Source organism: Eubalaena glacialis, chromosome 20, assembly GCF_028564815.1.
Source record: "Eubalaena glacialis isolate mEubGla1 chromosome 20, mEubGla1.1.hap2.+ XY, whole genome shotgun sequence".
Classification (NCBI taxonomy): domain Eukaryota; kingdom Metazoa; phylum Chordata; class Mammalia; order Artiodactyla; family Balaenidae; genus Eubalaena; species Eubalaena glacialis.
Window position 1 is genome coordinate 27308029 of NC_083735.1, and position 23603 is coordinate 27331631.

General features: G+C 39.6%; 1 long non-coding RNA gene across 1 annotated transcript in view; it reads left to right on the forward strand.

Moving 5' to 3' along the window:
- Positions 1-23375, forward strand: part of LOC133081362 (uncharacterized) — a 35337-nt gene extending 11962 nt beyond the window's left edge. The window contains exons 2-4 of the long non-coding RNA XR_009698794.1: positions 13580-13726; positions 22729-22772; positions 23300-23375. This is a non-coding gene — a long non-coding RNA (uncharacterized LOC133081362). The remainder of the gene's footprint in view (positions 1-13579; positions 13727-22728; positions 22773-23299) is intronic.
- Positions 23376-23603: the final 228 nt, after the last annotated feature.

Below are 23603 nucleotides of genomic sequence, written 5' to 3' on the forward strand. Positions count from 1 at the left end.
ATTTCTGTGTCTGTGAGTCTATTTCTGTTTTGTAAATAAGTTCATTTGTATATTTTAGACTCCACATATAAGTGATATCATATGATATTTGTCTTTGTCTGACTTACTTCATTTAGTATGGTAATCTCTAGGTCCATCCACATGGCTAAGAATGGCATTATTTCATTCTTTTTTATGGCTGAGTAATTTTCCATGGTATATATATACCACATCTTCTTTATCCATTCGTCTGTCAATGGACGCTTAGGTTGTTTCCGTGTCTGGCTATTGTAAATGATCCTGCTATGAACATTGGGGTGCATGGGTCTTTTCGAATTAGAGTTTTCATCTTTTTAACTGGTTTCTTTTTTTAAGATGGGAGTTTGTTTGGAGAGTAGTGGGGGATGTGTCCTTATGTCTTTGACTCTTGCCCTAGAAAGTTTAAAGACCGGGACCATCACGGTACAGCACGGTGGGGAACATCAGGTAAGTGGCGTGTCGTGCTGCCAGCAACTGTGTTCCCTTCTACTCTTTTCTCTTTAATTGCCAGGCATCTGTCTTTTACAATAGTGTGCCTTTTCTTCTGCAGATAAGCGCTAGGTGAGCTCTCATTTTATATGTGAGAACGTTTCAGCAATGTCTTCAGCAAAAGCTGTGTCATCAATCATGCTTGACAAAGTCGGGGATGAGGGAGGAGGGGAGAAGTTTGCTTTTCATTTAGGAAGGCACAAAAGTCAGAGCCAGCTTTGCTCTCTATAGGGTTTTCAGTCCCAATATTTTGGTCTACACCTTTTTCTTTTTCTCCTTGTCAGAATTGTAGGGTTTTTTTGCCCTTTTCAACTTCTTTCTTATATGAGATGTATTTTACAAGTCTCTGTCGAGTTCCCTATGAAACATCCTCGAAGCATGAAATCTAGAGGGCTTTTAAAAATTTTCCTCATCTTGTACTATTCAGGGAACACTGATCAATCCTTTCTTGTCTTTAGGTCCCCCTTCTCGGCTCTGCTGTGAGGACAGTGCTGGGAGAGCCAGAGAGATGGAGGAGGGGAGAAAGGGGGATGGCAAATAGAAGGAAAGTACTTCTGTGTCTGGCCAGCCACTGGCTCACTCACAGCATGGGGCAGGTACAAGGGAGCAGAAGGGAATTGCAGAGAAGTCTTGGACTGGGTTGGTGGAATGGGAGTAGTTCAAGTTGAATGAAAGAGCAGACCTAGTGAGTAATTCAGATTGGGCCTCAATCTAACCTGGATGATCAATGCAAGTTAGAGAATTAGAACCTGACTGCAGGCAAACCAGAGGATCTCTGTGATGGTGAGTTAGGGCCAGGCATGAGTCAGAAGTCAGATCAAAAGACAAAACCAGGAAGACATCACGGCAGGAGGAAGAAGGAAGGGGGAGGCACAAGGTACAGGTGTAGAGATGGAAACCAGCTGCTCCTGAGACCAAGAACAGAGAGGAAGACGTGCCCTCCCCTGGGAACAGGACTTAACAACATGGGGGCGAAGTCAGCTGTCTACAGGGCCAGACAGGTACCTAAAGAGTGAGGAGAGTGCAGTGTCAGAAGGCATAAGGGAGTGGTGAGGACTGTGGCCAGCCAGAAGCTGCACTTCGGGTCTGTCTGAAGGGAGTTTGCTCCTCAGCTCCAGCAGATAGCTAGTCACCCAGAGGAAGACAAGCCCGGTGTTGCTAGTTCTTCTGATTTTTTTAAAGAAAAAGTAAAAAATTGGATATTTAAAATAAATCTACCTTTCAAAAAAATCTTGGAAATGAATTCATATTATTTTGAAAAACACCATAAGGCCAGGATTGTAACAGGCTAAACCAAACACATCTGCAGGCTGCCCATGTGCTGCTTCTGTACGTGGAAAGAATGGGATCCCTGCAGCCTGGACAGAGTTTGCATCTCCGCTCCTTACTGCCTGACTGTCCAACTCTTTGGACCTGTGTTACTTGCCCTTTCAAAGACTCTGGATCCTCATGAGCAAGAGGTAGACAGTAATAATTTAGTCACAGAGTGCTGTAATGATTACTAATAATACACGTCAAGTAGCTTATCTATTTTATTATTTTAAGAAAGGACCTTAATATCTGAGGCAGCTTAGGTGCAGGGCTGTGAGGCTGGAATCACCAGCGTAGCCAGCCAGAGCTGAGCAGGTCACCGGAAGTCCTGAGGGGCTCTAGAAAGCGGTCGTCCTTAGCAGGCAGGCCCTGAATGGGACATTTGATCCTGTACCTAACGGAAGAACAAGGAGGAAAAAAGAAAAGCAAGAATAGATAACTTGTGAGGGATAGTGTTCCTTACAGTAGAGTCACGTGACCCTGATAATTTGGGTTCCAATGAGAAAACCCAAGCAGAAAGGAGGAAATAGCTCCCATGCTAAGCAGATTCCATGCCTTATGCCTTTAGTCAGATTCGCCAGCACACATTTCTAGTGGTTATTTATCCAGGACAGAACCAGGAGAGAGAGAGAAACCCTGCTCCCTTGACTCCAGTTCTGTGTTTTTTCCCAGCCCAACAACATAAGGGGGATATTGGTTGGTCATTGCTCAGATAATAATAATTGTATTTTCTAAATAATGAAGCTGAATCCAGCCTCTGTACCCCGACACCAAATTAAATCTAGGAGACAAAGTTTTGGGTGAAGTAGGAGAGAACAGCTTTATTGCTTTGCCAGGCAAAGGGGCCACAACCTGGACGTGGGTGTGAGGAGTTTTTTTTTTTTTTAATTTAATTTAATTGTTTTATACAGCAGGTTCTTATTAGTTATCTATTTTATACGTATTGGGATTGACATATATAGACTAATATGTATAAAATAGATAACTAGTGAGGAGTTATATAGTAATGGTTCAAAGGGGGCGTGATCAGCTCATGGACACTCTTCTGATTGGCTGGTGGTGAGGTAAGTGGGAGTCGGCATCATCAACCTTCTGGTTCCAACCGGTCTGGGGTCTCCGTGCTTGTGGGCGGCACACAGTTAACTTCTCCCACCTGGCGGGGGTTTCAGTATCTGCAAAACAGCTCAAAGATATTGTTGTGTGTATCCCTTGAGGCGGAACCAGGACCCTGCCCCAAGGCTGCACTATCGTTTCTTGACTCTTCCTCCCTTGTCTCTGCATCTCCTCCCTTCCGTAATTAGCAACTGTTTAAATCTGCCCCTTGGAACTCAGGGAAGGTCATGGAGGCTGAATGAAGCCTATTTCCTGCAATCAAGAAATGGGGGACACAGAAAGGCTTTTGTGCTCAGGAGCCCCACATGGTCCTGCTTGGTATCAATAAGAATAAGTATAGTTTTACGTTCTTAGGTGCCTGCTGTACATCAGACATCGTGCTGGTACCTGATATCTACTAGGTACTCAACTCCGAGGGTAAAGGATATTATCTCCATGTTAACTATTAGAAAAATGAGGTTTGGGTTCACACAAACCTCATTGGTTGAACTGAGATTTGAATCTGAGTCTTTTGGAAGTTTTACACCATGTGTTACTGCCTCCCATCAATGGGGGGGAATTTAACAGGGTTGCTACCAGGGTCTCTTTTTCTTTAAACTCTTGGAGAACATGTATAATGGAAGTTCAGAGGGAAGACTTAAGAGGGGAGAGTATGCTTTATTTCAGTGAAGATTGAATAAGGCATCAAATTGTCCCAAGTCCAATGCAACCTGGAGAATTAGCATTCAGAAAGCATTCAGATCATTCAGAACAGTCTATTCCGTGGCTGCCTTCCACTATGTTTTTTACTCAGTCCTCCCCCAGCCCCCCCTTTGAAGCAGGGCAGACTATTGTTATGTATACTTGTCCCTAAACTTCGCAGCTCATTTTTCTTTTGAAGAGAGCAGAGGTTGGTGCTAAAGTAATGTTCTACTGTGGTCACAGAGCCTGTATGTTGGTTTGCAGAAGAAATTGGTGGGTCAGTTTGGAATGCCAGAAGTGTTTTCCATGTTATTGTAGAAAGTATGACAATAGAACAATATTTTAAAATGGTAACAATAAGAAGAGCTATGGCAAATAGACCCCCTCCCCCCCCCCAAAAAAAAGCAGTTTAGTTTGACACATATACTAATTCTGCTTGGCTCAAGGAAAGGCATCTAGAGATCAGGGAGAGGCTGATGGGATAGAGCATTTGTAGACATGGGAGGAAGGGGAGTCTCACAGGGAAGGTTAGTCAACCACGTAATCAATTAAATAATGGTTATTTTCAGAGCACCTGGCAGAAACTAGGAACCATGCCCCTTTCTCTAGGGGATACAAAAAGGCAATGATGCCTATAGGAGTCTACTTCATAGGTGAGAGCAAACCCTAGACAAATAAAAAGTAAATAAGCACAGAACACAAAGGTACAGGTGATATCAGCAGGTAGTACAGGATTAGTTTCCAAATCCTCATTGCCACTAAAGGGTCCAGCACCAGCAACAAATTATTGTATTTATTGACCTGGCTATGAATATGGCACAACTTACTATGTCAAAGACTGAAGGGATTATCTTTCCTCCTCAGTCTAAGCGTGGAGAATCTACCCCACTTAGGGACTCGTGATGCTCCTCCCCCACCCCCACCTCAGAGCCCTCACCTCCCCAACCTCCAGTCTATCATCCCAGCTCCCATCCCCCCCAACCCCATCCCACATCAATACATCACCATCCTCCGTTCTCTCTCAAACCTTTCTGCTTCTCTTCCTATCTTCCATCTGCTGTCTTACTCTCCTTTCTTCTCATCCAAGGGGCCATTGAGTCCTATAGATTCTTCCTCCTATATATCTCCTTAAATCTGTTCCCTCCTTTGTATTCCTAGTGCCTCTAAATTTATCTTTTTCAATTCCCCTTACTCGATCTAGAGTTATGTGTCACCTTGATGTCATTCTTCTCCCCCGAAAGCTGTCTGTTGAATGAAAGTCAAACTCCTTGACATACTATTAAAGGCCCCTTACACACTTTTCCTTGCCTAGCCCGCAGACATTTTTCTGCAGCTCCCTTCATTCTGTAAAACCTAAGATCTTCACTTCAGAAACTCTTTGTTGGGAAAGACCCCAATAGATTGCATTTAATGTTGAAGGATATCTTTATTCTGTGATTTTTCACGGATCCTACGTTAAACTGGATTTGAAACTCATATTACTTTCTGCTTAAGAATATAATACCTTCGGGACTTCCCTGGTGGCGCAGTGGTTAAGACTCTGTGCTCTCAATGTGGGGGGCCCGGGGTTCTATCCCTGGTCCGGGAACTAGATCCCACATGCATGCCACAACTAAGGAGCCGGCAAGCTGCAACTAAAGAGCCCACCTGCTGCAACTAAGACCCAACGCAGCCAAATAAATAAATATTTTTAAAAAAGAATACAATACATTCTTGCCTAAAACATTTCTCCCATCCCCCATAATGTTAATAACTTTAAAACATCCCAATAACTTAATCCATCATTAGCTGAAGCTTGTTTGGTAGTTTTTCCTAGAGCCATGCCTGTGTGATATATTGTCGCCTACTTAGTCATGACCGTCCTGTGATGCATTATGTCACTCAATATTTTCACCCTAGAATAATAAATTGGAGAAATGAGACATCTGCCTACAATTTATTCCTGTTATGTCTTTTCCTTCCTGAAAAGGAAATGGCAACACTTCTAAAATGAGAAAGCCAAGTCAGCTTAACCCTTTAAAAAGCTACCCGCAGATCCATGGGACAGTCACATCATTTTTGTGTCTCTTAATATATTTAGTTGAAACACAAAAATATTTATGCCTTTCCTTGGAAAGGTGTTATATTAATGAATTAAGAGTGAATGCAAACTTATGTGTCAGACACTGTACTAGCCACAGGGACCCACGGACACAGTAGGCTGGGCCCTCAGGGGAGGTGGCTGAGTGTGGTGAGTGGTTGAAAGCATGGGTTTTGGACTCAAGTCCTGCTTCTCTCATTTATTAAGTGAATGCCCTTGGGTATATGACTCTGCCTAAGTCTTACTTTCTTCAGTTCAAAAAAATGAAAATGATTGTCTATATCACAAAGGTTCCAGGGTGGATGAAATGCTCTAATATAAGCAAAGTACATAGCAAACTCTTAGTAAATAGTATTATTTTTAATTTGGAAGACAAGTATGCAAGCTATTATAATAGAGCAAGTATTGCTATGCTAAAGATAAACAAGGTGTATGGTAGCTGTAGAGAAGAGGTATTTGATAGAGTTTTTGGGTAGATTCCATTGATATTGTAGGAGTATCTAATGTTTATTGAGTGCTTATAATGTCCTAGGAAATGCTTAATTCCCACAACAAGTTTTCGAGGTAGATGCTGTATCTATTTCACAGACTCTGAAGGAACAGAGAGGTTAAGTAATTTGTGTAAGGTCACCCAGCTTCTTGCAAGGCTCAGGAAAGACTTCCAAAAAGAGGGGCACATATGGCCACATCGGTAAATCCCTATACACATAAAAATTAGTAACTGGATAAATTTGCGGATAGGAGGCAAGTGGTCTCCTGTCAAGGGGTCAAAGTGATGTGCGTAAGGAGTTGAAGGCCATGACAATGGAGGAGAGAGACAGAAATCTCTACAAGGTCTATAGGGGAGAAACCAGGGACCTGCTTCATGCTTCTTTCCTATGATTTATAGGGGCTATCAGAGTGCTTTGTATAAAATAGTTAACAATAAATTCATTAGTTTAGAAAAATAATCAGTAGAATACTGTTTGTTACAACCAATATATTCATAGGAAACAGTAATAAGCATCCCTATAAAAATTATATTTTAAAAACTTGGATTATAAAATCACTAGTGTCTCCGTTGAGAGATGTTTACTGTCTCAGGGGACAATTGTTTGCAGTCAAGAAGCTGGAAGGACCAACCTTGCATTATCTGTTGATGATTATTTTATAATGGAAGGAGCCTGGAAAACAGGGAGAGAGGAAAAGATCCATAGCATAAAAGATTGAAAGCAGGCAAGAGAGAAAAGTAGGCAGTGCAAGCTCTACGGTGTCTTACATAGAGACACATTCACTTGTTCACTGAGAGGGAACAAGCTGGCTTGCTGAATGATGTCAAAACAACCGACGGAACATGGAGAGCTCCTCAAAAATCATCAACTCAATAAAAATTTAATTTCATCAGTTGTCTGACACTGAAGACAGAACAAATGGTTACCTTACAGCATCTTCAAACTTTTTAGCAGATTTTGTTGGGTGGTGCACAGACACTGTCTTGCAGACTGGCTGCCAGTGTGAATACAGCTTGCAAGGTAAGTGCCATCAATGAGGGGGGACCGTGATCCCAGGCACACTCTAGGCTCTGCTTCTAGAGGAAAGTGTGACTAAAACTTCCAGCTCATGTTAATAGCACCAAGCTTTTAGGTAAACTGTACAGTCTACCAAGTGCCTTCACACACTGTATCCCTTGTCATTGTCATAGAATCCTGATGGAATAGACATTACCACCCCAATTTTATGATATTTGAAAGACTGAGTCTCAGAGCAGTCAGCTGAAATGTCTCGGGCTGTACAGTTAGAGTGTAAAGCTAGGATGTCAACCTCCATTGTCAGACTGGAAGCTCAGTGCTTCTTCCTTATGGTCAAATTTGCTTCTGCAGAGTGGTCATGGGGGTTATTTCAAGAGCTGAGATCGGCTCCCGTGTCAGCATCCAGAGAACCCACAGAAATAAGGACGGCACGTACTCTACAATGATTAAATGAGCTTCATTAGTTAGGATTCTATAATTATTACTAATTAATTAGTCCAGTAGAGTCCATTCAATGGAAGGATCTATGTATACTAATTGCAGAGGGTTTAAAAAAAAACTCTTTGAGAATGCCTGAATCCATTCTGTATAATGATTAATATATATGGCTTCCTACACACACATATATTTTAAGCTATAAGCTATGCATGGATATCAGTCTCTGGTTCCTTTTCGCTAAGGAAATTCCAGAAAGTACTAACAAGTCTGTGCACCTAAGGGAGTAGTTACGGTTTCCTCTAGACCAGTGCTGTCCACAGACACATGATGTTAGCCGCAAATGTAGCTTTACATTTTCTGGTAGCCACATTAAAAATAAAATGAATAGGTAAAATTAATTTTAATAATATATTCTATTTAACCCAATATGCCCCAAATATTTTCATTTCAACATGTAATCAGTATAAAGATTATTCATAAGATATTTTACATTTTGTGGGTACTAAATCTTCAGAATCTGGTGTGTGTTTATTTTGTGCTATGGCACACGTTTATTTGGACTAGTCACATTTCAAGGGCTCCATAGTCACATTTGGTGAGTGGCTACCAGGCCTAGATGTCCATCTGTAGATGTCTCATGATTTCTTGCTTCAAGCTTTGACGACACAGTCATGTACTTGTTGAAAGCAACCTCTAATCTTGAATCTTTTACCAGCGGCTTTCAATGGAAGATAGAGCTTCTCTTAAATGTATGGTCGTCTGGTCGTCCCTCGGTATTTGTGGGCGATTGGTTCTTCTAGCACCCCCTGCAGATACCAAAATCTGCAGATGCTCAAGTCCCTTATATAAAATGGTGTAGTATTTGCACATAACCTACACACATCCTCCCATTTACTTTAAATCATCTCTAGATTACTTACAATACTTAACACAATGTAAATGCTGTATAAATAGTTGTAAATACAATGTAAATGTTGTGTAAGTAGTTGCCTGGTGCAGCAAATTCAAGTTTTGCTTTTTGGAACTTTCTGGAATTTGTTTTTCCAAATATTTTTCCATCTGCGGTTGGTTGAATCCACAGATGCAGAATTTGCAGAATCTGTAGATATGGAGAGTCAACTGTGCTCTAAAAGATACCTAACTGTGGCCTGTCTCTCCCAGGGTCTCAAACTTCAGTTCTTAAAGGACGAGATAGGTAACAGAAATGTGTAGATCTAGCCAGGTGTAAGATAAAAGAAGTGGTTGAATCTACAGGGGATTTGGAAAACGTGGGCCCAGCCTAACTTCAAAATTAAAACCCAAAAGAAACAAACCAAAAAAAAAAAAAAAAAAAAAACAAAGAAAACCAAAAACAACTCTGTGCTGGTCCAAAATATTTACTGGGACAGCATTTATGTTCAAAACAACCCAAGCAACATGCTTGTGTTCTCTTTGACACCTAAATACATTGAAATATTATCTTAATGTTTTTGTGCTATGCCATTATGCTATCCCTACCTTCTGGTAAAAATAACTTGGGGCATTATTGCTTGAATTTATGATTAAAGTGTTACTGTTATATCATGTGTAATAATACACAGCCTGGAGATGATCCTGTGGGCATTTCCTCCTATGATATTTTCCTCTTGATTACGATGAGGAGTTTTAGCCTGGTGACAAGTGGAGGCGGGAAAGGTCTTTTTCCCTGGCTGACAAGGTTTCATCCACATGGCCTTGTGGAAGAGTCCTTTCCTAATCATTTAGGAAGACTAGCTGGGTGGATAGGCTGCATTGGTGTCCACGTTTGCCTGCCCCAGCTATGCGCTTCCACTCAGGCTGTTGTTGACTTACTATCAGCGTGACAGTAAAGTAGTGAGAAAAATCTATGTTTGGTCACAGCCAGAGGAGTGGGGCTGGTTATTGTATTTCCTCATCTGGGAAACAATTCAGTATAACCCAGGAGAAAGGGATCTATTTTTATCTCTCGTGTGCTTGCTTTTGCTGCAGTAACAAATGCACAACTCCTTAGGCTAGTTTCCATCGAAAATGAAAATGCCACAATTTCAGGGAAGGCATCTAGAAAATTAAGAGGTTAAAAAAAAAAATCCACCTCTCCCTTCCGAAGTGTTACATAAAAATTAGTTATGCCAAATTTGCTTTCCTGTCCCCTGTTAACAGTCTCCTTGTTATCCAAAGCCCAGTCTCAATGGCTAATCAATAGTGCCCCAGGGAACACTCATGCAATGTACAGAAGGGAAAAATTCCAGTCAAACAGGGAAGTAAATTTAGCACCTTTAGGCAAACCATTACATAACTAAAAAAAAAAAAAATGTATGAGAGAGAGAGAGAGAGTGTGTGTGTGTGTGTGTATGGATGCGGGGAAAGATTTGGTCAAATGAGAACTTTGCTGAATCTATTTCCTTCAAATCCAAGCTTGGGCCATCTAGTTATTGGCATAGATCATATAATATGGGGCGGGGGAGGGGTTGCAGGAGGAAGAAGAAAACAGCAAAGCTTCACATTATAAATCTGTTCCTTATTGCTGACAGCTCCAGGCAGCCTTAAGAATCAACTTTTATTAGCTCCCTATTAGGGGACCATTTCCCTTATAATTTGATTATTAGAATGGATATATTTGAAATCTACATTTCCATATAGATAGAACCACTCTGTTTTTATGACCCTGATGCACTCTTAAAAACTCATAGAGAGACTCCTCTAAATTTCCACAGTTGATTATTTTCTAGAATGAAATAGGAATAAAATCCACTGAGCTCAGAGAGAGAGGGTCGAGGCCAGGGAGCGGAGAATGGCAAGAGTTGGTGCTGTGAGCATCATTAGATACAAGAAATGTTTTATTTTCTTGATCCTTGGCCAAAGGATCACATCAATTAAGAGCAATTTACTCTTGGATTTTTCCCTCTTTGCTCTATCCAAGGATATGTTTATTTTCTCTTTCCTCTCCCTTTTTCTCTCCCCCTTCCACTTAATACATATACTGAGGATGCTCAAACAAACACCTGCAGAAATCTTGCTGACCCATCTAGACCTAAGCGCTCATTTCCTGATTCTGTGCTGGCATTAATAATAGCTAACACTCATGGACATTTTACCTTATGCTGGGCCCTGATGGCATTACATCATCTTCCCAACTACCTTTGTGATAGATGCAACTGTCATTCCCATTCAACAGATAAGGAGGAACCTGTGGATTAGGGCGTTCAAGCAAATCACCTAAGGTTACATACATAGTTTATATACATATATATGTATATAACGTGCGGCATGAGGAACTTCCCCGACCAGGGATTGAACCTGTGGCCCCTGCATTGGAAGCACAGAATGTTAACCACTGGACCATCAGGAAAGTCCTATACATAGTTTATAAAAGATGAGTTGGGAGTCAGATTTAGGAAGCTAGTCCATTGGCCAAATTCTGGATCATTCTGCCTTACTGCCTGCAAAGTACATCCATAAACATTATCTCATTTCATTCCCATATCTGCCCTGAGATAGTTATTGTCATCACTCTCGTTCTAAAGACATACACTTAGGTTCAGAGATATTATGTCGTTTGGACAAGCCCATTTAAATTTTCATTTTATATTGGAGTATAGTTGATTAACAATGTAGTGTTAGTTTCAGGTGTACAGCAAAGTGATTCAGTTATACATATACAAGTATCTATTCTTTTTCAAATTCTTTTCCATTTAGGTTATTACAGAATATTGAGCTGAGTTCCCTGTACTATACAGTAGGTCCTTGTTGGTTATCTATTTTAAATATAGCAGTGTGTACCTGTCAATCCCAAACTCCCAATCTATTCCTCCCCCCCACCCTTCCCCTTCGGTACCCATAAGTTTGTTCTCTAAGTCTGTGAGTCTGTTTCTGTTTTGTAAATAAGTTCGTTTATATCATTTTTTTAAGATTCTGCATATAAGTGATATCATATGATATTTGTCTTTCTCTTTCTGACTTACTTCACTTAGTATGATAATCTCCAGGTCCATCCATGTTGCTGCAAATGGCATTATTTCATTCTTTTTTATGGCTGAGTAATATTCCATTGTATATATATATATCATATCTTCTTTATCCATTCCTCCATCAATGGACATTTAGGTTGCTTCCATATCTTGGCTATCATAAATAGTGTTGCTATGAACATTGGGGTGCACATATCTTTTCGAATCATGGTTTTCTCCAGATATATGCCCAGGAGTGGGAGTGCTGGATCATATGGTAGCTCTATTTTTAGTTTTTTAAGGAACCTCCATACTGTTCTCCATAGTGGCTGTATCAGTTTACATTCCCACCAACAGTGCAAAAGGGTTCCCTTTTCTCCACACCCTCTCAAGCATTTATTGTTTGTAGGCTTTTTGATGATGGCCATTCTGCCCTGTGTGAGGTGAGTCAGTGTCTCTAAAGTCACTACCTTTCTGCTCCTCATGTTGAGAGAGGTTTTGGAGAAGGTACAGATCCTGTCTCAGTCAACTGAGAGGAAGTTCCCAAGGGGACTCTAGATCTCTCAGATACCTTTTACAGATATGAAACTCCAGAACGCACTTGAAGTTTAGAGTAATGTGTAAGGTGGAGCTCTGTGGAGACAGAGGATGTCGTGCACCCTGTTATTCCCTCTATACTCCAATCATTTCTACTTCTACTTGATTATGGTTGAAAAATGCTACCTCACTTGAGACAGTAAAAATGACAAGTGGAAAATTGTTCCATTAGCAGAACAAGGGGAAATTAATCCCTTCTAGCATTTTCCCCCTTTTGGCTGAAACTTTGAATTGAATGTGCAATAATGAGTAGAAAAAATTGATTAAATACAATCATATAAAACCAGAATTGCTCCAAATTGATTCCCTTCTCCTTATTATTTTTTATTCCATTTTATGGTCCTGGGGAGCATTCATTGAGGGCAGGAGACATCCTCTTAAAGTATAAAAATAGGGGTTATTTTTTAAATTTGGATGAAAAAGAAAAGATGATTTGGGTGGGTTAAAATGTAAGTCCTTTTTTTGAATTTCATTTTCACTATGTACTTCAAAGGTGGGTAGACAAATATGCAACTGCTGTCATCAAGTAAGACCTGGGAGTTAGGGCTGAAGTATATAATGCTTCTTTCCAGTGAAGGGAAGACTTCCCCAGTAAGAATTCTAGTTATCATTTTATTAATGATAATGTATAGGAGATCAAAAGTACATTAGAGGTAATCTAGTCCAAATCCCTTATTCAGTAGGTAAGTTAACTGATACTTAGGGAAATTGACTTGCCCAGTCTCTTCTCAGGATGAGATGTGCAGGAAACCAGGATTGGGTGGAAGTGGAGGTAAAGGGTAAGTATCAGACTGGAAGAGAAACAGGTCCAGTTGGTTCTTCAAGCAGAGGAAGTCTAAGAGGATGTTCAGGACCTAAATGTGGAGCTAGAGAAGATGGGATCAGAGACATCAAGACTGAAACAGCAATCCGTGTGAATGCCGAAAGCAGTGGTATCCTCGTGTGTTCCCGTAGCAGGATCCATTTGCAACACCCAGAACTGAATGGACAAGGCTTCGTTCAAGGGACCACACGGAAAGTCTGAGCAGAACCAAGATAAAAGTCCTAAGTTCCCTTGTTTCCCATTACCCTGTGGCCCTAATACTATAAAGAGTGTGCTGTGGGTAAATCACATGGACTCTGGAGGCTCAGGTCAAACATGGGGTCAACTTTCAGTTCGTTCACTCTGACCCTGGCAAATTACTCGTCTCGGTTTTCTTAAGGTTAAGTTGAAATAATACCTCATAGGGTCGTGTAGGTAAAACATGAACAGCATTTAACACAGTGTCTAGCACAAAGTGAGTAAATAGTAACTAATAACTATTATAATCACTGTTGACTAAGAAGATATGACCTGTGCTTTCTGTTTTTTATTGGGAGCTAGCTGTGTTTCACTCTGACACTGATCTCCTTTATAACAGGGACCAACGTTTATGAGAGCAGTGGCTGGGGAGAGGATGCTTTCTGTGACTGTACAAAGGGATTTCTCTGGGTGAAACTGGTTCCTGCAAGAATTGGCCTTTGGCTTTATCATCAGCACATTCTAATCAACTGAACACATGGCCCAGGTAAGAAACTGATTGTCAGCTGAAGTCACAGCTCAGAGTTTGGAAACTTAGTCCCAAGTAGACAGTACTAGTTCGGTAGGAAAAACCAGGATTCGTAAACTATGATTAGGGATTAGGCAAAGCTAATGATGGGAAATTCTTACGACTTTTGTTTTGGATATAGCCTTTTGTTTTGTCGCCCCTGATATAGCAGTAAAAAAATAATCTCATGGACAAAAGGCAAATTATTTATGTGAAAGAAAATTGATAATCTGTTTAGAAATAGGTTGGAGAGGAGAAAATTGATATCAAAATACTATTATGTAACAATTCATATGAAGAAATCATTCATAAAGTAATAAAATTTCCTAGTGAGGGGTCTGGAAAGAGAATTTACCTACTTTTTTTGTTTTTATTTTTCATATTTATTAAAGTATAATTGAGAAATAAAATTGTAATATATTTAAAGTGTACAGCATGATGGTTTGATATATGTGTACGTTGTGAAAGGATTCACTACATTGAATCCAATGTTGAACATCCAATACTTCACATATTTACCTGTGTGTGTTTTTTGTTTGTTTTGTTTTGTTTTTGAAGCTAGCACAAGTTTCTACTCTCAGCAAATTTAAATTATACAATAAGTATTATGAACTATAGTCACCTTGTTATACATTACATCTCAGATCTTATTCATCTTATAACTGAAAGTTTGCACTCTTTTACCAACTTCTCTCTATGTCCCCCACCCCTCCGTCCCTGGCAACCACCATACTACTCTGTATTACTATGAGTTTGACTTTCTAAAAAATAGATTCCACATATAAGTGATACTATGCAGTATTTGTCTTTCCTGTCTGGCTTATTTCACTTAGCATAATGGCCTCCAGGTTCATCCATGTTATCTCAAGTGGTAGGATTTCCTTCTTTTTTAGAGACTAATATTCCATTGTATACCACATTGTCTTCATTCATTCATCCTTTGATGGACACTTAGATTTTTTTCATGTCTTGGCTATTGTTAATAATGGTGCAATGAATATGGCAATACATATAGCTCTTTGAGATAATGACTTAGTTTCCTTTAGATGTATTTGCAGAAGTGGGATTGCAGGATCATATTGTGTTCTAACATACGCTCTCTCCTGGAGAATGTTCCACGTGTGCTTGAGAAGAATGTGTATGTTGCTGCTGTTGGATGGAATGTTCTAAATATGTCTGTTAGTTCTGTCTGGTCTAATGTATAGTTTAAGTCCAATGTTTCCTTATTGATTTCTTGCCTGAATGATCTATCCATTGTTGAAAGTGTGGTATTGAAGTCCCCTACAATTATTCTATTCCTGTCTCTTTCTCCCTTCAGATCTGTTAACATTTTCTTCATACAGTTAGGTACTCTGATGTTGGGTACATAAATATTTATAATTGTTAAATCTCTTAAAATTGTTAATATTTATAATTGTTAAATATTTATAATTATTATAATTGAATCGACCCCTTTATTATTATATAATGACCTTCTTTGTCTCTTGTTACAGTTTTTGGCTTAGATTCTATTTTGTCTTATATCAGTATAACTCCCCCTGCTTTCTTTCTGTTTCCTTTCGCTCAGAATATCTTTTCCTGTTCTTTCATTTTCAGTCTATGTGTGTCCTTACTTCTGAAGTGAATCTCTTATATGCAGCATATAGTTAGGTCTTCCTTTTTTATCCATTCAGCCATTCTATATATGAGATTGGAGAAATGAGTCCATTTACATTTAAAGTAATTATTAGTGATTGATAGTGATTATCCCTATTGTCATTTTGTTAATTGTTTTCTGGCTGTTTTGTAGTTCCTTTGTTCCTTTCTTCCTCTCTTGCTCTCTTCATTTGTCATTTGATGATTTTCTCTGATGGTATGCTTGATTCATTTCTCTTTATCTTTTATGTATCTACTATACATTTTTGCTTTTTAGTTACCATGAGGCTTACATAAATCATCTTATAGTTATAACAGTCTACTTTAAGCTGATAACAGCTTAACTTTGAACAATACAAAAGCTCTACATTTTTACGTCCCCCATTTTATGTTTTTGATGTCACAATTTACATCTGTTATATGGTTTTTCTATTAACAAATTACTGTAGTTATAGTTATTTTTAATACTTTGTCTTTTAGCCTTTATACTGGAGTTATAGGTGACTTACAAACCACCATGATATTATTAGAGAATTCTAAATTTAACTATATATTTACCTTTGCCAGTGAGTTTTATACTTTCCTATGTTTTCATGTTACTAATTAGTAGCCTTTCATTGCAGGTTAAAGAACCCTTTCTAACATTTCTTATAGTGCCAGGCTAGTGGTGATGACTCTTTCTGCTTTTGTTTATCTGGGAAACTCTTTAGTTCTCCTTCAATTCTGAAGGACTCGTAGATTTGCTGGTAGATTATTTTTGTCATTTTTTTTTTTTTCTTTCAGCCCCTTGAATATAACATCCCACTCACTCCTGGACTGCAAAGTTTCTACTGAAAATTCCATTGCTAGTCTTATGGGGGTTCCCTTATACTTAACAAGTTATTTTTCTCTTGCTGCTTTTAATATTCTCTCATTATCTTTAAGTTTTGACAATTTAACCGTAATGTATCTCATTGTGGGCCCTTACAGAGTCATCTTATTTGATCTTCTTTGGCTTCCTGGATCTGGATGTCTGTTTCTTTTCCCAGGTTAGAGAAATTTTCTGCCCTTATTTCTTTGACTAGCCTTTCTGCCGCTTTCTCGCTCTCTTTTCCTTCTGGGATCTCTATACCACATATATTAGTCCTTCTGGTGGCGTCCCATAAGTCCCTTAAACTATCTTCCCTCTTTTTCATTCTTTTTTCTTTTTGTTCCTCTGATTGGATAAATTCTACTTCTCTGTCTTCAAGTTTGCTGATCCTTTCTTCTACTTAAGATAGCCAACTGTTGAAGCCCTCTACGGAATTCTTTTTTAGCTCAATTATTGTATTCTTCAACTTTAATCTTTCTGTTGGTTATTTTAAAAATATTTTCTATCTCTTTGCTGAAATGTTGACTTTGTTCATGCCTTGCTGGCCTAACCTCAGTGAGCATTTTTATGACTGTTATTTTGAACTCTATTGGGTAAATCACTTATCTCCATTTCATTAAGATTGGTTTTAGAGATTTATCTTGTTCTATTATTTGGGACATATTCCTCTCTTCCTTCATTTTCCTTGATTTTCTATGTTGGTTTCTGCACATTTGATAAAACAGTCATCTATCCCAGTATTGAGAGACTGGTGTCATGTGGAGATGTACCTCCTCAGTCAGTCTGATCCAAGCACCTCTGTGATTGTCCAAGCTGCTGTCTTTCTTCTTAGTGGCTCCCAGTAGTTAAGGGGGTGACAAGACCCATCAGTGTCCCAAAGGCAGGGAAATGCTCATATGACTGTTTAGGCTCCTCGAGGGCTATTAATTGCCTGCCCCATCACCTCCCTAATTGGAGGCCCAGGTTTCAGGCTGCACCTGGGAAAGTCAGAATGTTAGATTTTCAGTCTAGCCCCTATTAGGAACAAACTAGGAGCTGGTTTTTTTTTTTTTTTGCTTACTCACTCTGTGCTGAGCCAGACTGAACAGTCATTAAAAGTGCTTGTGCACCCAAATAGAACTGTTTCTTTGTTTTGTGTGGTCCTGGGGGACTCATGATTGCCAAGCCCTGTCAGTTCCCAGAGCTAGGTGATTAGGGAAGCTGTCCCTTGGGTGACAGCAGTAACGGTTGGGGTGCTAGATGTGTTGACAAGTTCCTTCCAGGAAAAACTAGAGGCTTAGTTTTACTGTTGGAGCTAAGGAGAAACAGCAGGGGATGTGACTACCAGCTTTATCAGGCTCCCAGAAGGACCCTAGTCAATTTCCACATGTAGGCTTATTAGATGAAACCTCAGGCTGCAGCTGGGAAAACATGCAGTCAAATCCCTTCCAGGAAGAAACTGGGAGATGGGTGTTTTTGCTTGATCTGTCTGTGTTGAACCTGGGGAAGATAGCTGCAGGAAGTACTTACACACCTATTTGAAAGTTGCTTTTTGTTTATTTGTTTTGTTTGCTTAATATGGCCTTTGGGACTCATAAATGCCAAGCCCTGTGGGCTATTAAAAATAGTTGATTTGAGGGACTATTACTTGGGTAGCAGCTGTATAAATTGGGGCACTAGCTGTTTGGACAAACCTCTTTCTGGGAGATGCTGGTCACTTAATTTGTTGTTGGACTGAGCTGGGGGGAGAATGTGGGGAAAATGCTAACAGACTTTTTTGGGCTTTAGGGAGGATTGCAGTCAGAACCTAGATTAGAGGCTCATTAGAAGCTGAACCCTCAGGTAGCAGTTGGGAAAGTATGTAGTCAAACCCCTTCCCAGGTTGCTTGCTCTCTCTGTTCTGAGCAGGTGTATAGCTGTGGGGAGTTCTTCCGTGCCCGTTTTAAAAACTGCTTTTGGGCTTCCCTGGTGGCGCAGTGGTTGAGAATCTGCCTGCCAATGCAGGGGACACAGGTTCGAGCCCTGGTCTGGGAAGATCCCACATGCCGCGGAGCAACTAGGCCCGTGAGCCACAGCTACTGAGCCTGCGCGTCTGGAGCCTGTGCTCCGCAACAAGAGAGGCCGCGATAGTGAGAGGCCCGCGCACCGCGATGAAGAGTGGCCCTTGCTTGCCGCAACTAGAGAAAGCCCTCGCACAGAAAAACGAAGACCCAACACAGCCAAAAATAAATTAATTAATAAATTAATTAAAAAAAAAACAAAAAAACAACAAAAACAAAAAACTCCATTTATTTAAAAAAAAAACAAAAAAAACCCTGCTTTTTTGTTTGCTATAGTTTTGTGGGACTCACAAATGCAAGCCCTGCTGGCTTTCAGAGCTAGGTGACTTGGGAGCCCATCCCTCAGTGTCACTCTTAAATTTGGGGTGCTAGATGTGTGGTCCAAACTCTTTGCTCCTCAGGGACAAGCTGAGAGTTGGGGTTCCTTTCTGACTGCATGGTGCTGTGCTAGGGGTGTGGTTTATGGCAACACTGTCTCAGCCTTCTACCATTTTAATGTGGGTATTTTCACACTGGGTAGGGGTCACTCAACTAGTTTCTGGATTTCCCATAGGGGGAATTGCTCCATGTGTAGCTGTATATTTAGTGCACCTACAGGAGAAGGGAAATTCAAGAGTCTTCTATGTTGCCATTTTGGTGAAATTCTCTCCTACTTATTTTTTTCAAATGCTGGGGTTATGTTGAATAAATAATAGAATATGTTTTAAAGGCCACTGATGTATGGAAAATACCTTTTGGGAAAGTATCGCATATTCAAAATGCTTTCTGAATTCAAACCTGTAATTAGAGTCTGAGTTCAGAGTTCATGTTTAATATTTTCTCTGTCTCAATCTCTTTCTCTCTCATTTTTCTTTATGATTTTTATGCTTAGTAAAGTGCCTGTTATAGAATATGTGCTCAATAAATATTTATTGAATAAATGGATGCAGATACTATAAAAAGCCTTTATGACATTAATCATATTTATTATTAGACAACATTTATTAGACAACTGCTCTATGTCAGGTAGTGTTTTGAGTACTTTACATGTATTAACTCATTTAATGCTCTCAATAACCCTAGAAGATAGGTACTATTATTATCCCCATTTCTCAGATGAAATACTGGGAAATTATATAAGTTGTCCAAAGTCACACAGTTGGATTCAGACTTCAACTTCCTGGCTCTGGAGCTTGCTGTCTTTGACACTAAGCTGCCTTGACACACAAGGGCGACACCAGGGATGTGAACGTGTAGAGAAAATTCCATGGGAGGACATAGTAAGAAGACGGCTGTCTGCAAGCCAAGGAGAGGGGCCTTAGAAGAGACCAGTCTGCCAATACCTTGATCTTGGACCTTTAGTCCCCAGAACCATGAGAAAATGATTTCTGTTGTCTAAGTCACCCAGTCTGTGTACTTAGTTACGGCAGCTCTGGCAGAATAACACAGCCGTTAAGGAGCATAGCTACAATTTAAGTCTGGCTTATTGCTGCCGTGTTCAGAAATGTGGATCCAATACTGTCGGATTTAATAATTTTTCAAAGGAAGCCATAAATCCAGATTTTTTAAATTGAAATATTTTGATTAAAAATATATTCACTTTTAATTAATGAAACATTAAACCCTGTTAGGTCAAACAAAATACCTATATGTTAAATTTGGTCCATGAGCCCTTCGTTCAGAACCTCTGACATAACCTATGTCGGCATTTAGCACAGTGTCTGGCCCATCATAAGATGTCCATAAGTTATCATTAGAGAGTGAAAAATACTATGATGGAATAGGCATCACAGGAGTGCCACATAATCCAGCTTTGAGGGTGAGGGCGTAAGGGAAAATTGGTGGTCCAGGAATGCCTTTTTAAGAGATAATGCTTGAGCTGATACCTAAGGGATGATTTGTAATTACCTAAATAAGGGAAAATGTAGAAAGAGAAAGTTTTCTAAGTAAAGGGAACAGTTGTCATTAACCCTGAGGAAAGAGAAAGTATGGCTATTTGGTGAACCACAAGTGGTACAATATGTTTAAGACATAGAGTTAAGGGTGAAGAGTGGTGATGCTTGAGGCAGGGAGGAAGAGCAGAGTCTGAATTGTTAAGGGACTTTATTCAGAGAGCAAGAGAAGGAATAGATGAGTTTGAAGTAGAGCGGGTGAATTAGATTTATTTTTTTAGGGAGGTTGCTCTGGCTATACCGTGAAGACTGAATTGGAGGTGGTCAGTGTGAAGGAAGGGAAAACAATTAGCAGACAGTGCAAGAGATGATGATGGTTTGAACTGACTGGCAATAGAAATAGAATAAATTTGAGAAACATCAAAGAGGGAGAATTGACAAGACCTGTGATTGCTTGGGTGTGGGGTAAGGGAAAGATGACTCAAGGGTGACTCCTAGTTTTCTGCTTCGGATAACTGAGGGGATTAATATGTCATTCATTGAGTTACCTAGCACAGCGAGTTGGGAAGCCAAAGAGGAGAAGAATAGAGTTTTACGTATGTTGACTCTGACGTGCCCATTGGTTATCCAAGTGGGATGGAGAAGCATGTACATAGAAACGAGAGATCTGAGCTTGAATATACATTTGGCATTTAACAATATAGAGATAATAATGGATGTCCTGGAGAATATGTGAAGTTGAAAGAGAAGAGGACTGAATAAGAAGGCAAAGGTGGAGAAGGAGGCACTTAATATATTAGACTGAGCTCCTAATCTTACCCTATCTAAAACTTTGCTCTTTCTGTCTACATCTATAGCTAAGATTTTAAATTCTATATTAAAGCAAAGATAGCCATGTTCTAAAATAGAGGTTTCTGAAAGGCAAGGAGCTCATTACCTCAGTTACAAATAAATTGTTCAGGTGTTGAGTATCCATGATAAGTTAATATCATCAATATCATTTAGAGATGTTGGTAATATGAACTCCAATCTACTGAAATAATGCTTAGGATCTCCTTGGAAAAAATGAAATAATCTTGCTGAAGATAACAAGAAAATTATAATTACAACTATATATACAATATTGGGACATAAATAATAATAAAAGCATGCAAATAAATAATCACTACTCTTCAGATCTCAAACCCTAGAACTAGGTTAGTAACTCCTTTCTCCCAGGTATTATAAAATGTAATTTCCTGAGCTTTGTAATTACCTAAAGTCTGAGCTTAAATCAGCCATGCTACTGAAGACTCTTATGTAATCTTTCACACACCAAGTACACATCTCAATTTATTTGTCCTCATTTGAGCAAGAATAACTGAGCATCAGGGAAAGTCAATCAAGAAACCAAAAAAAGCACTGAAGATATAATGATACATGCATGACGAATCCAAACAAGGAAAACTAACTTCTAATAGAACTCTGTATCTATCATCCTATCTGGAGATAGGCATGTTTCACTTTATTTCTTGCTAAGGTGTTATGTTAATTAAGGTGTTAATTTCCTGCCACAGTAAGATTGGCTCTAATGCCAGGTGGTTCCAAGGATTTTCAAATTCAAGAATATAAGAATGCATCATGTACTAAATCATCATAGGTGGGGCTCTCCTTTCCACTAGAGGCAGCTTTAGAACCACAAGGATTAGTATTAGAAGGATGGCAAATGTTTGAAAAAGGAGGTGTTTCAGAAATCCTGACACCATGGACATTTCCAAGATCAATTTTACTCTTTACTGGTAATTGCAATGGCAATTAGTGAATTCTTCTCAGACATTTTCTAGAGTTCTGACTTACATGGCTTTGCCTCAGCTGGGCCATAAAGTTCATTGCAGGACTTGGACACAACCCAAGCGATTTTAAGTATTCTCATCCTGCCTTCATGTTCATCATCACGAAACCATGTAGAGTCTGGAAGTCTCCTTTAGTTCCACATTTCTTTATGTTATCTTCTTCCAGAAAGCACTTGGGCTTCTTTTTTTTTTTTTTTTTTAATGTTTATGATTTTAATCACAACGGCAACAATAATAGTAACAATAACAAGCATTATCAGAACAAGTGAGTTTAGCAAAGTTGCAGGATACAGGGTCCATATATAAAAATCTATTATATTTCTATATACTAACAACAAACAATTGGAACTTTTAAACAGCTTTGTGGAGGTACAGTTGACATAAAATAAACTGTATATATTTAAAGTGTACAATTTGATAAGTTTTACTTATACATACCCTCATAAAACCATAACCACAATCAAGAAAATGAACTTATGCATCAACCTCAAAAGTTTTCTTTGACCCTTTGTAATCCCTCTCTCTCACGTCTCCATGCCCTTTCTCCACCCTCATCTGTTTTCTGTCACTATAAATTGGTTTGCATTTTCTAGATTTTCATACATATGAAATCATAGACTATGTACTCTTTTTGGTCTGGCTTCTTTCACTCAGCATTATTTTGATGTTCTTTCATGTTGCTTGGGGTGATTTAGCACTTGGGTTTCTATAACCATCACTGTCTACCTTTTATTTTTCTCTCTCTCCCACAAAGGAAGAAGAGGAAATATATTACCACATCTCACTCAAGCCCTCTAGGTAACAAAAACCCTCTCCTCCCATTTCAAGGAGCTTGTGTAAGCAAAAATGAAAGAAAATCTCTGTCTTTTTTGGTAGCACACAGGAGAGGAAGCTTTTATACCAGAGGAGATGAAATAAAAGAGGTCACCGTTCAGTGGACCGATCTCTGGGTTAAGCAACTCTGTTCTCAGCACTTTATGAATGCTAAGGTTACCTCATCCCCGTGGCTACCAGAATATGAATTGTATGGCTTTGAAAATGCCGAATGGTGCTACTTCTCCATTTTAAATTTAAAAATATATCACTCTTACAGTTTGGCTTTGGTCTGCAGTGTTGGGTACTGGAAGGGTAGAAACTGAGCTGTTCTCACAGCTTGTAGTGATAAGTGAACTGCTCAAGGCAGACTATCATTGCTATGGATGTGAGGGTGGAAATCTCCAGTCTAATGGGCATTTTACAGCTTTGTTTAGATTGGTTTATTTTCTTCTGCCTGAGCATTCGTGTCTTGAGAAGCGTCATATTCAATGCTTGCCTCTCACCTTCAGGATCCTGGAGTATTGTGCTTAAACTAGGATGTGCTGTTGGGGTGAAGAACTCAGAACCAGACGGTTTGAAATGGGGATACCATATGGGACTTCCCTGGTGGCGTAGTGGTTAAGAATCCACCTGCCAGTGCAGCGGACACGGGTTCGATCCCTGGTCCGGGAAGATCCCACATGCCGCGGAGCAACTAAGCCCGTGCACCACAACTACTGAGCCTGTGCTCTAGAGCCCGTGAGCCAAAATTACTGAGCCCACATGCCACAACTACTGAGCCCACGAGCCACAACTACTGAGCCTGCACGCCAC